Source organism: Erithacus rubecula (assembly GCF_903797595.1).
Source record: "Erithacus rubecula genome assembly, chromosome: 13".
Lineage (NCBI taxonomy): Eukaryota > Metazoa > Chordata > Aves > Passeriformes > Muscicapidae > Erithacus > Erithacus rubecula.
This window is the reverse complement of record NC_136665.1, coordinates 17,962,385-17,974,819: the sequence shown is the minus strand read 5'-3', so window position 1 is coordinate 17,974,819 and position 12,435 is coordinate 17,962,385. Positions and strand designations below refer to the sequence as shown.

Here is a 12,435-nt window from a genome sequence, read left to right as displayed (position 1 = left end):
GTGCAGCCTCCAGCACTGCATTGCCAATTTTTCCCCTTCCAAGGGCTCAAGATTTACCAATTCTGATTACCTGAGGTTAAAACTAGAGTTTCCCATACCCAGCTCTCTCTATGCAGAAAACTAACTGCCAAAAATACAGAACTATGGGTTTGAGTGGAATGTGGAGTGTGGAAAAATCCCAAATCCATCAGTTAAGGTCATTAGCTCATGTGACACTCCTTGCTGAAGTCAATTTTCAAGGATAAGTGTGTGACAAGCTGACTGGAGGAATTCTCCTTTAATGCATTATTAATTCATTTATTATTACAGTTATTATAATCTTTATGCAGGGCACTGGAGTTTAATTTGTTCTCTATGAGCTAATCTTTTTAATGAGCCCTTTCTTCTCCTCAGGATGGGAGCTTCCTCAACCACTTATGGAGCTTTTAAGCAAGTAGAAAATGACAGGACCATGTACCCTCCTCATAAACACAGCTTCACATACCATGCCCTGAATTTTCAATGAAAATGAAAGATCACCAACTTTCCCACTGCCAAGTATCTTTTAAAAGGTAATAGATTCACCAGCAATGCACTAAATATAGGGAGTTCATCACACAAAGAAATCTTAATTACAATTCCTCTCTCTGACAAAGAGGAGAAATGCATAAATAAAAGCCCTGTGTGAGTAAATGCAGTTATTTGTGGGCAGCACAGATTAACTCCAGTCTGGAGCCCCATCTGAATGGCTCTGGGTTCATTCTCTGGTCATGCAGGGCAGGGAGGTCACCAGGCTGATCCCTGCCCCAAGAAACAGCTCAGCCAGAGAGGAAACAGCACAGAAACACTAAAGTGGGTGCCTTGAGCTGGGATCCAAAGGCAAGAAATAATCCAAATTGCAAACATCCACACTGCAGCACAGCCAAGCTCCAGCTCAGGACCTCCTTGGTATCCAAAAACCATGTGGAGGTGGCACCTGGGGACATGGTTAGTGTGGCCTCAGTCAGTTGGGTTTGATGGCCCTAAAGGTCCTTTCCAGCCTAAATGATTCTGTGATTCCATACAGGAAACTTGGAATATTGTACCTGCATTTCTAATGTTCCTCCCTGGGAATGGAACAGCTCAGCCCAGGGGACACCCTCCCAGGAGAAGGTTTGGGGATAAAAAGCAGGAGAAGGTTCTGGAGGTGTGCAAAAAAGAAAATATAAAAGGCAGGAGAAGGTTCTGGAGGTGTGCAAGGAAAGATAACACAGATTGTCCCCCAAGAAAAACAAAATAAATCCTTCAGGAGAAGGTTCTGGAGGTGTGCAAGAAGAAAAGATAATGCAGATTGTCCCTCAAGAAAAACAAAATAAATCCTTCAGGAGAAGGTTCTGGAGGTGTGCAGGAAGAAAAGACAACACTGATTGTCCCCCATGAAAAACAAAATAAATCCTTCAGGAGGAGGTATGGAGAGAAAAGGTAGGAGAAGGTTCTGGAGGTGTACAAGAAGAAAAGATAATGCAGATTGACCCCCGAGAAAAACAAAATAAATCCTTCAGGAGAAGGTTTGGGGATAAAAGGCAGGAGAAGGTTCTGGAGGTGTGTTTTTCCCCCAAGAAAAGCAGAGTAAATATTTCTTCTTTTTCATTCACACCCAAAAACCAGCCAGCCTTCCATGGGGCCTTTCCAGCTGGATGGTCTGGAAAGAGGGAAAGTTGATCAGCCAACTCCCAACCACACCAGGAAGTTTTTTCAGTCAGAGCTGCTCCCACAATGAGATTAATGGAAATATAACCAGATTTTATGGAGATCTGGACTTGCACAGCAGCTGGATTCTGCTGCCTGCCTTATTAGCTGGGGTTAATCAGAAATTAGTAAATTATTTTCTACTTGGAACAATCACTGATTGTAATGGAAAAATCCATTTATCAGTAGGTATAAGAAAATAATTTTTTAAAAACCCTAAAACATTTTAAACTCTATTCAGACAAACTATATTTTGTCAATAATTCATCACTCTGATTTTTATTTTTCATTTCCCGAAATGAAATTCATCAGCAGATACACAAGAAACTTGCTCTCTACAGTAGTCAAGGCCAGCAAGCAGAACACAAAATCCTAAAAAATGGCAGCTCAAAAGGAAGTTATGGTGTAAATAATTCCCATTATAGGCAAAACTTTCACCTTGAAGCTCCTGTTACTAAAAGTTCATGGGAAATGCATATATTGGTAACCAAGACTCCCTTTTCAGCAGCCACAAACAGAAAGAAAATAGAATTACAGGAGATTTTTTTTTTTTTTTCCTGAATAAGATTTAAAACCAGTTAAATAAATAGACAGAACCCTCTTTGCAGTGTGATTATTTCCTCCAGGCACATCTCCCTACAGGAAGGGTCCCTGTGGAAACAAACTGTCCTGGAGAGGTGCAAGCCATAAATAACTGCAGGACTCCAAAGCCTTTTTTTCCCTGATGAACAGAGCTTGGCAGTGCCCCCATGAAGCTGCTTCTTTTCCACTTTTAGGAAATCCAAGGAAATCCATCCAGCCCCTCCTTGCCCTGGTGGCCACCAGCAGCTGCTGCAGAGCAGAAGGGGACACTGACCTTGAAATAATCAGGGTAGAATGGTCACAGCACCTTTTTCTCCAGAACTGAGGGGGGCTTTTTTAAATGTAAAATCACAATTTCCTCACCAATTAGTTGCTACAACAGGATAAAGCCTGGCTTAAGGCTCAGCTCCACACAATAACCAATGTTTGCTTGAGCTGCAGAAAGAGAAGACAAACAAGCTCCATCTGATCTGTCAGGCTCTCAAAGCATGTTCACACCCTCCAGGGAATTAAAATCCCAGGGAATCATTCCAGAACATACCTACATGCACAAACAGACACACACACACACGTGTTTGTGTTTTTATAGAGTTTTTTCTAGACAGAAATGGCATCAAATGGTTATAATGACTTTAACTGTGATGGCTCAGAAAAAGAGGCAAATAAATAAACATCCAAAGCAGAAATATTTAGTTAAAAAGAAAAATTATGCATTTCTAACCAGTACATGTGGCTGTTTCCTCATCAATGCATGGCCAGGTTGTAGTTTTACATCTGAATCCTTCTCCCCACTTTACTGCATCTGGAAATAAAGACAGAATTGTGATTTGAGTAATGGCATGTCATATGTTGAATTTATCTAAAACCAGCCCCTTTATCAGTACAATTCCTTTGCTTTATTTTTTCCCCCCCTGCATGCTGAGTTTCTGTCTGATCTCATTCTCCTTGCCCTTCATTCACCTGCAAAAGGAGAGGTTTCTCCATATTTGAATAACAGAAGCAACATACCCCATGGAATAGAAAACAACACGCTGAAGTGAGAAGATCTGATTTTTTATTCTGAATCTGTGTTTTGGCCTTGGAACCAGGCACTTTCCTGCACATTTCCCCTCTCTCCCTTTGCCTTTCTTGTCTGCTTACATTACAAGCTCTCTCAAGTCTGTTAAGTGTTTATACAGCACCAAACAGATAAGATTCAGCTTTCCTCAGAATCACAAGATAACACGAAGCCAGAAACAATAAATCTTATCAATCACCACCTACATTATTGCTCTCCTAACATGAAACACGTTTCAAAGTGATTTTCAATAGTTACTTTCCTTTAAAGGAAAAGAAATAAAAAAGGCTGGTGAAAGAAAAGCACATCCAAGAGGAAACAGATCTCTTAACTGTTGTTTTGTTGTTTTGGTTTTTTTTTTTTCAAATACATTCCACCTGTTTTAAACACATTGACCAATTTCTGCATTTCTGTGCATTTCAGCACACACCTCTGCCATTGACCTGGACATTGCCACCTACAGCTGGGTCACAGGATGCTCCACTGTGTGCTGGGAGCAGCAGAAGCATGGAAAAGGCTTTGGAGATCAAATCCCACTTTACCTGCTCTCCCAAATGTTCCAGCCCACACAGTGTAAACACCAGACTGATTCCTGTGTCAGCCAGGAGCAAAAGAAGCACATAAACACGTTTTTTTTGGTCTGCTTTTACCTCTGTGGGTCACCTTTAAAAGTGATTTTCTTTCCAGCCTCTCAGTATGAATGACAGGATACTCACTGAAACATCTTGAGGGACAAGAAGTGATAAAGAGGAATTCAGCTTATTTTCTTTCTTGTCACTACTTGATAATCTCTTTATCTGCTCTCATCTCACCAGGTGCAGACAGACTGATTTCCCCATGGACAGGGCCAATCCCTCTTCCAAAGTGCCCAAGTGCACCTGGAGCTCCCTTCCCAGAGCAAATTCATATTGCAAAGTGCCCCTGATCTTCTGGGGCAAACAGAGACAACTTCAGCACAGACAGATGCAAATACAGAAAATGTCAGTGCTTATTGCCACACACATCCTCAGCCTTTCTCTGAGGAGTTTCTGTGGCCATGGGCACACAGGGAACATTTATAAGAATCTCCCCATCAATAGAAGTTTGCACTCTCACTGAAACACAACTCACTAGCACATACATTTTACAGTTTGACCCCTCAGTCGATAAATCATGGTTTTGATGTGCACAGAAAACACTTTCTAAAGCTCTGTGGTGATTTAGGAACCCTAATTCTACTTTCAGCTGCACCTTAATCCTTCTTGACTTCTCTTGAGGCTTTAGCCCAGCAGTGTTTGCTCTCCTGCTGGCACTGCACTTGCAGAGAGCCTGCACCTCCCCAGAGCAATGTGACTGCAATTTGTAATGCCAAATGCAAATTGCCTGAGCCACAGCCTGTGCCAGCTGGGCACAGCCCAACCGAGCTGTGCCAGCCTGCTCCAAGCTTTGCAAGACATGCCTGGGCTGGCAAACAGAGCAAACCCCAACCCAGCCCCAGGCAGAATCACCAGGGCTGCAGAGCAGAGTGGAAAAACCCTTCTGCCACAAACAGAGGCCATTTTCAGCATTTCAGGGCTGGATTCAGAGAGCTCAAGACAAGATGCTGTTATTACATCAGGTCCAGACTTCCTGCCATTGCATTTCCCCCAGTTAGCTCTCTATTAAGCCAATTCTCCTGCAATTAATTAAAAGCTCTCCTCCAAATAATAATATTTAAAAAAAATAAAATTCCTGTTTATGTAGAGGCATGGTGGAAAAAAAAAAAAAGGAAATTCAACACTATTCAACCTGAGATTCTGAGGGAGGAGGGAATGATTTGTATCTCTCCCTTCTCCTATTTTTTAATCTCTCTCAGAAATCACAGCAGAGAACAGTAACTCAAATGCTTTATAGCTGAATTCATTTCCATCAGCTGTCTCCTATCTTTACCAGTTGTTTGTCTGCTTCTCCCTTTTAGGCTGTGCATCTTGGACTTATCGATCTTGTAAGCTTTAAATTACAGCTATCCATGGGAAAAAAAATAAAGAAAAGCAAGAGGCAAACCACAACAGGAAATACCAGGCCTGATAAAGGATTTCTGAAGGGCTGCTCACTTTTGCTGAAAGAAAATCTTAATGGCATTTCCTGGAGAGGGGGTCTGTGGGGCTGAAGTTATTAGTGGGTTGTATGGATAGAGGATGGGCAAGAAAAAAAGCTGTCAGATTGAAGGAAAGGGTTTATATCAAAAACATTTCCAGTAAAAAGTGCAGGAAAACTTGGGGAAAAAATACAAGATTTATACAAGTATCCATCAGCTGATTTACAGCTCTGGGTTTGTTGGAACCAGCCAATTTATAGCAGCCCTGGTGGTTTCAGGGGAAGGGAAGGAAAGGATCATCATTCCTCCTGTGGAACAACCAGGCACAGACAGCTCTGGCCTCTCTTGCTGGGGCTCTCTGGCTGCAGCAAGTTCCTAAATTTTTAAAACTGACCATGGGGTTTATTTCACAGAGGAATAACTGAAACCAGCTCTGTGTCAATGAGAAAACCTGTCTCCAGTCTGCACTGCAAACTCAGCCTGCTGTTGGTTTTTCATGCCTTGAGTCCTACAAGGGAAAAACCTTCACCCTTCCTAACTGGGATTTATGCCTGTCCTAGGCCTTGTGGCCTGAATCAAAAGCCAGGTGCCCTGGTGTGGTAAATCTGCTGGGATTTTTAAAGCTGAGAAATTGCAATCAAATCTTTTCCTCTGTGTGTCTGGGCTGCAAAGGCATTTTATTGTCCTGCTGTTCCACAAGTACAGTCACTCTGTCTTTCAGTTTCCCCAAAGGTCAGAGGGAGCTGACACACTCCTCAGGGAGGGAATGCTGCTCCCACTTCCAGGCACTCAGCTGGTCACTCCTGCCCTGCCTCACATGAGCTCTGTGTGCCACAGCAAGGGCAGAGGCAGCAGGGCACAGAGATGCTGTGACACCCCCAGGTCCAGCTGGGGTGCTCAGAGTCTGAGCAGAGCCAGGAGCAGGGCACAGAGATGCTGTGACACTCCCAGGTCCAGCTGGGGTGCTCAGAGTCTGAGCAGAGTCAGGAGCAGGGCACAGAGATGCTGTGACACTCCCCCATGTCCAGCTGGGGATGCTCAGAGACTGAGCAGAGCCAGGAGAAGGGCACAGAGATGCTGTGACACTCCCCCATGTCCAACTGGGGTGCTCAGGGTCTGAGCAGGGCCAGGAGCAGGGCACAGAGATGCTGTGACACTCCCCCATGTCCAACTGGGGTGCTCAGGGTCTGAGCAGGGCCAGGAGCAGGGCACAGAGATGCTGTGACACCCCCCATGTCCAGCTGGGGATGCTCAGAGTCTATTCAGAGCCAGGAGCAGGGCACAGAGATGCTGTGACACTCCCCCATGTCCAACTGGGGATGCTCAGAGTATGAGCAGAGCCAGGAGCAGGGCACAGAGATGCTGTGACACTCCCCCATGTCCAGCTGGGGTGCTCAGGGTCTGAGCAGAGCCAGGAGCAGGGCTGGCATCACCCACTGCCTCTGGCCATGCCACAGATGGCACCAGCAGCTTCCCAGGCTCCTGCATCCCCCGATGGCCCAGGAGGAACAAACAAAGAGGGATGAGCAGTCCCTGCTGCAATGTCCCCTTCACATGCCATCCATGCATCCCTCCCAAACAGATACACAAATGACAAAGTAAAAAACCTGCCAGTCAGGCTCAGATAATGCTCTGGAAATGACAAATAAATATTTAAATGCTACTTGAATTGTGCCTGCTGCAGATCCCTGCAAACCAGAGGAAGGTAATTCACAGATTTGTCTCAGAGGACTTGAGAAAGAAGAGTGGCATCAAAGGAGGGGAGTGCTGGCCAGGATGGAGCTCTGGCTCTGCTCCTGAAGCCAGCCTGCTCCCACAGCACTGCTCTGTACCAAACCTGCCCTGACTCTGCTCCCCACTAAGGCTGATCCTATTTCAGGGACGTGTGGGTGGCAAAGGGATGAAAGGAGCTAAATTCCAGAGCCAGGGCTGGGCATTGTCCCCATCAGCTCCAGCACACCAGTGAGGCATCAGCTGCACTTGTGCATCTCAACAGCTGAAGGGTTTTCAAGGAGAAGGTTCTGTCAAGCAATAAAAGGATTTTTAAATTTTTTTTTAACCAGCTTGGAAAATAGCATGAGATGAAGTGGATAAACTTTCCCAGCAAAAGGTCAAGGTCCTTACAGCTTATGGATCCCACATCAATGCAAATGTGCTAAGGGGAGTATTTACAGTGATGTCTTCTGACCAACACCAAGTACATAAAATTAATATGGGTTGAGAAAAAGAACTACAAGAGAGAAAAGAAACCCTTTAATAAAGAAACAAACATTCTCTATGTAATTTTACCCATGTGCATTTTGAAAACAACCCAGCAAAGATGCAGTGCTGAGAGGAGTCAACACAAGCATTTTTCTGTTCCTTAAATAAGATGATTATTTTCTTTTTAGCAACAGTAGGAGATATTAATTTTACAGGAATAAAATTAAGAAGTCTAGTTCAGTAGACATGTTTTGCCCATATTTCAAGTTTTCCCACCAGGAAAAAGAGATTAATAAAAATATGTTTCTACTGTGTGGCACATACAGAATAAAGCTCATAATTACTCCAAGCACAGTGCTACAAGTTGCTCAAATACCTGTTTATTTATTACTGGGAGTGCTATCAGAATATGAAGAGAGCCTTGCAGTACTAATCACAGCTGTCTGGGGCCATCCCATGATGTGGGCTGACAATTCCTGTGATTTAATGCACCAGCAAAAGAAGGGAGCCATGAACACATTTTTGTAAATCAAGTCTATTGGGCCAGATTTGGATCCTCAATTACTCAGGCATGAGAAATGTTACAGCTCTTTGCCAGTCCATCACTCAGGAGGTGAACTTAATACCATGGATGTAGGGCATTAAAATCTGTTAGAATAGTTACCAGCAGAAAATCACCTTGGCTCCAGCACCCAAGCAAATTCTCATTGCTGCACAGCCTCTCTCTGAGCCCTGTCATTACCCAGGAACAGCAAAGACAATTTTTTTTCCCTGCAGAAAATGTCAAGGTCTGTGCAGAATCCCCCAGGTTTCATGTTCACACCATCAGTGAGTGCTCAGCAGTTAAACCCACGACACACACGAGCTGAGCTCAGATTTACAGGGCACACCAGGTGTTCTCATTGTCCCTGAAGGGAACCTGGGACTGGGGCAGAATCACCTCTGCCACTGTTCCCCTGCTGGGTCAATAAATCTGTGACAGCACCAGCAGCCTGAGAGCACTGAGGTAAAATTTGGCACACTTAGCACCTGCCTGTGGGTCAGAATGATTCTGCATTTCATGGCCCCGAGGTACAGGCAGCTTTCACTCTGCTTTTAACAACTCCTGATGCTCAAACCTGTGTTCCAGCCTCACTCAGCACGAGGATGTGCAAACCCAAGGATTTCTCCAAGGGGAAGGGAGAATCCTGAGTGTCTCAGGATTTCTCAGCACACCAGCTGAGAAATACCCACTGTTTCCCATGAAACCCGTGGAATCTTATCACAGTGTTGGGGTTTCAGGAATGAAAGCCAGAAAACTTTGCTTTTTGAAGATATAAAATCTTCAAAAAAGTAATTTTTCATCTATTCACACCCAAATTCACGATCATTCTCAGGAACTCTGGAGAAACTCTCAACATAGAGAAATAAAATCCCCAAAAGATTTGGGTTGAGAGGGATCTTAAAGCCCACCCAGTGCCACCCTGCCATGGTAGGGACACCTTCCACCGTCCCAAGCTGCTCCATCCCCAGTGTCCAGCCTGGCCTGGGACATTCCAGGGATCCAGGGGCAGCCACAGCTGCTTTGGGCACCTGTGCCAGCCCTGCCCACCCTGCCAGGAAAGGATTCCTGTCCAAAATCCCATCTAAACCTTCTCTCAGTTTGAAGGTAAATAGTCTTCAACTCAAATAAACCATTGTAGATTTTTAAGTTACATTTATTTACCTCGCTTGACAAATCATTTCCTTATGTTTCCTGGTTAAAAATGTTATGCAAATTGAGCTGAGGATGTTTTTTTCCACTCTACAACCCAGAAGTCAATCCCATACAAGCTGTCATCAGCATGAACTCTGAAAGATCAGAATGACCTAACCCATGGCACTGAGTGAAAATAACAGGCAAACAAGTTTGAAAATGTTTTTTAAATTATCAGTTTTCTGCTGCCCTTTTCATAACAGATTTAGAGCATAGTTTTAATGAAGGATGATTTTTTTTTTCCTGTTATAAAGATAGTTCACTGTTAAAGTATAATTTTCACTTTTTTTTTCTCCCAGGAAATGCCCTTTAAATGCACTTGAAAATTGTCCAACATTAAAATTGGAAACTTAACCTTATAATATGTGATTCTATGCTGAGATTGCTAATGATCATACAAACTAATAAGTAACTTATTTGGCACCTAAAATGATAAGCAAATCATGAAGCAAGCAAACTAAAAGATTTCTATATCCAACTGGAAAATTATTCACAGACTAAAAAATCCTCTACAGACAGACATAAAAGTGAATTACTTTCAAGCAGAAGGGAAAAATGAAGTCTATAGTCTGAAGTTGCTCATTATCCCTCATTTGTTCAATTCTTATCTTGATTTGGTCATCAACTCTCTGCTTGCTGGTTAAGATGGTCAAGCCATGCAAACAAAGTGATATTTGTTCCCATAACAGCATTGAACCCTTATTTAGCATTTTTCATCATCAAATCTCTCTTCTGCAAAGAAGGAGAGCTTTGTGATTTAGCCCCAATCCAGATAAGGAAATTACAGCAGTGGGATAATTACAGAGCCAGAAATAAAACTTCCGAGTCCCAGCTAATAGCCTAAGTAGCAGCACAGGGCATTTTATTAACACAGGAGACAACTGAGGTCAAGATGGGCAATTTGAGCATCCCAACTGCTGAAAGCACAAGGAGGAAAATGCAACTGAAAAAATCATCAATTCAATGAGTGCTTTCCACTGGCACTTGAGGCTTGGAGTGTGCTGTTAACTCCTGCCCACAGACATGCACAAAGACTTCACACCAACAGTTCCTCAGCAGGAAAGGTCATCAAGAAGATGCTTAATTTATTAGGGTACTCTCAGTATCTGGAGTCAAATAATTATTTTTTTTTTCATGATAAAAAATACATGTTTCTGCTGGGAAAGGAATTCTGTAGGGTTAAAAGGAGTTTAAAATAATGCCAAGACAACAGAATTTTCCTCAGAAGAGGTCAGTGAGTCAGAATTATTTCTTAGGGATTTTATGCTGTGAAACAGGTTCGTGGGGAGTTAATTCAGGGAGGCCAGAATGAGAGGTACCAAGGAGGATGCTGTGGGGGGTTTGCTGCCCATTTTCATCCACCCAGTTAAGAATTGGAAGTGGATAAAGCTTGAGTCACCCTTCACAAAAAATGGCAACTAGTGATGCAGTGCCACTGAGATTTCTGACAAATTTCTGACAAATCTGAAATCCAGGGCAGCAGTTTGGCTTGCTCAGGGGGCAGAAGGGCACAGGAAGCTCCATGATCTCCATGGAAAACTCCTCCAAGTAAAGAACAGCCCACCCCAGTGAGAGGGAAGTGCAGCAGATGTGGCAGAAGGCTGAACTTGGCTGGACATGGAATCCCTGATTGAACTCCAAGACAGAAAGAAAGTGAACAGAAGGTAGAAATGGGGCCTGTCCAGGAGAACAGAACTACAGAAGCCTGGCCCAAACTGCAGGAATAAAATGAGGAAAGGCAAATCAAAACCCAGGTGGAGCTGAAGGTGGAAGGGGACACTGGAAAGGTTCACCCACAGCTGCAGGAAACAACCAGGGGAAGGTGAGTCACCAAATGTGTCCCCAAAGCTGGTGACACAGGGCACAGGGCAGGGATGAGGCACTCAGGGAAGGTTTTGCCTCACTCTTCCCTGGCAATGCCTCATCTCAGGGTCCTGATGTCTTTGTGTGGGCTAGGGAAGTGTGATATACAACATGTACAATGTACAGCATGCAATAGAAGAATCCTTGGTTAGGGAGCCTCCCAATCAAGCTGTGGGTTTGATTAGGTCTGTGAGTGTGCAGGAGACACACTGGCATCATCCTGAGACACCCTTGGTGTGCTTGAAATGTTGGGGCAATCCTTCTGGAAAAGGAAACTGCCCTGTCCATCCTCCAGATGGGCAAAAAGGAAACACACCCAGACATATCCAACTGCTTATGGCTCTCAGCTCAATCCCAAAGGCTGTGGAGCAAATCTTCCTCACTACAATCTGTTTAACCTCTTAATTAACAGCTTGGAGGATGAGAGCAATGAGATGACACAAGAACTGGAGATTGGGGCAGAAAATCAGCAGAATGGGTCAGGATGATGAGGGAGATTTAACCCAACAAAGTCAACATTCAACAGGAGGACCTTCAAAAGTCCCTTCCTACTTATATTCCTCCACAATGTTAATGGTTTCTCCTTCACTTGTGATTATCAGAGTGCATTCACTGCAGAGTAGGATTTTTAATAATTATTCTGACTTTGTGCATCACTTTCAATGCAATACAAAATTCCAGACATATTTGAGAAGTATCCAATGCAGGTGAGGAGTAGCATGGCCTAAAACCAGTCAGCCAGAGCCAATTAAAGGCTGATCAACCTCCCCTGACACCCAAAGGACTAATTGAACTTCTCCCCTCTGTGCAGGATGGAGATTTTGCCTTCTCCACAGCAGCCCAGAATGAGGGGTTCATTGATCTGAGTCTCTGCAAAGCAGGATCATTATCAAAACATAACAGGAGATGTCTGCATTGATTAAAATAATGCTATTCCACCCTCTCAGAAAAAAAAAAAAATTAAAAAAACACTCCCCTGCAAAGAGCCAACATCAGATGTTTAGTCCTAGACATCCATTTTTACCCTCCTGGCAAACAGAAATTGTGAGCAGGAGCCAGCGACACACAGGCAGATTTAGAACTAAACTTCAAAAGCAAGTGGTTCATTAGGGAAACCAAGACATGTTTCAATGATTGTTAGCTACAGTCTAATAAAACCTGAACCTGGTTTTAAAGAGAAGAAAAAAATAAGGGTAAAAATGCATGTTGACTGAAATATATAAACTTACAGTG

The 12,435-nt window shown here is 43.6% G+C and overlaps 1 protein-coding gene and 1 long non-coding RNA gene across 2 annotated transcripts in view; one reads left to right on the top strand and one right to left on the bottom strand.

Moving 5' to 3' along the window:
- Positions 1 to 12,435, top strand: part of LOC306807627 — a 356,348-nt gene that overhangs the window by 278,552 nt on the left and 65,361 nt on the right. The window lies entirely within an intron of this gene.
- CHL1 (cell adhesion molecule L1 like) overlaps positions 1 to 12,435 on the bottom strand; it is a 120,650-nt gene that overhangs the window by 87,486 nt on the left and 20,729 nt on the right. The window contains exon 2 of the mRNA XM_079317334.1: positions 3,011 to 3,091. The gene's annotated coding sequence lies outside the window, so the exon portion shown is untranslated. The remainder of the gene's footprint in view (positions 1 to 3,010; positions 3,092 to 12,435) is intronic.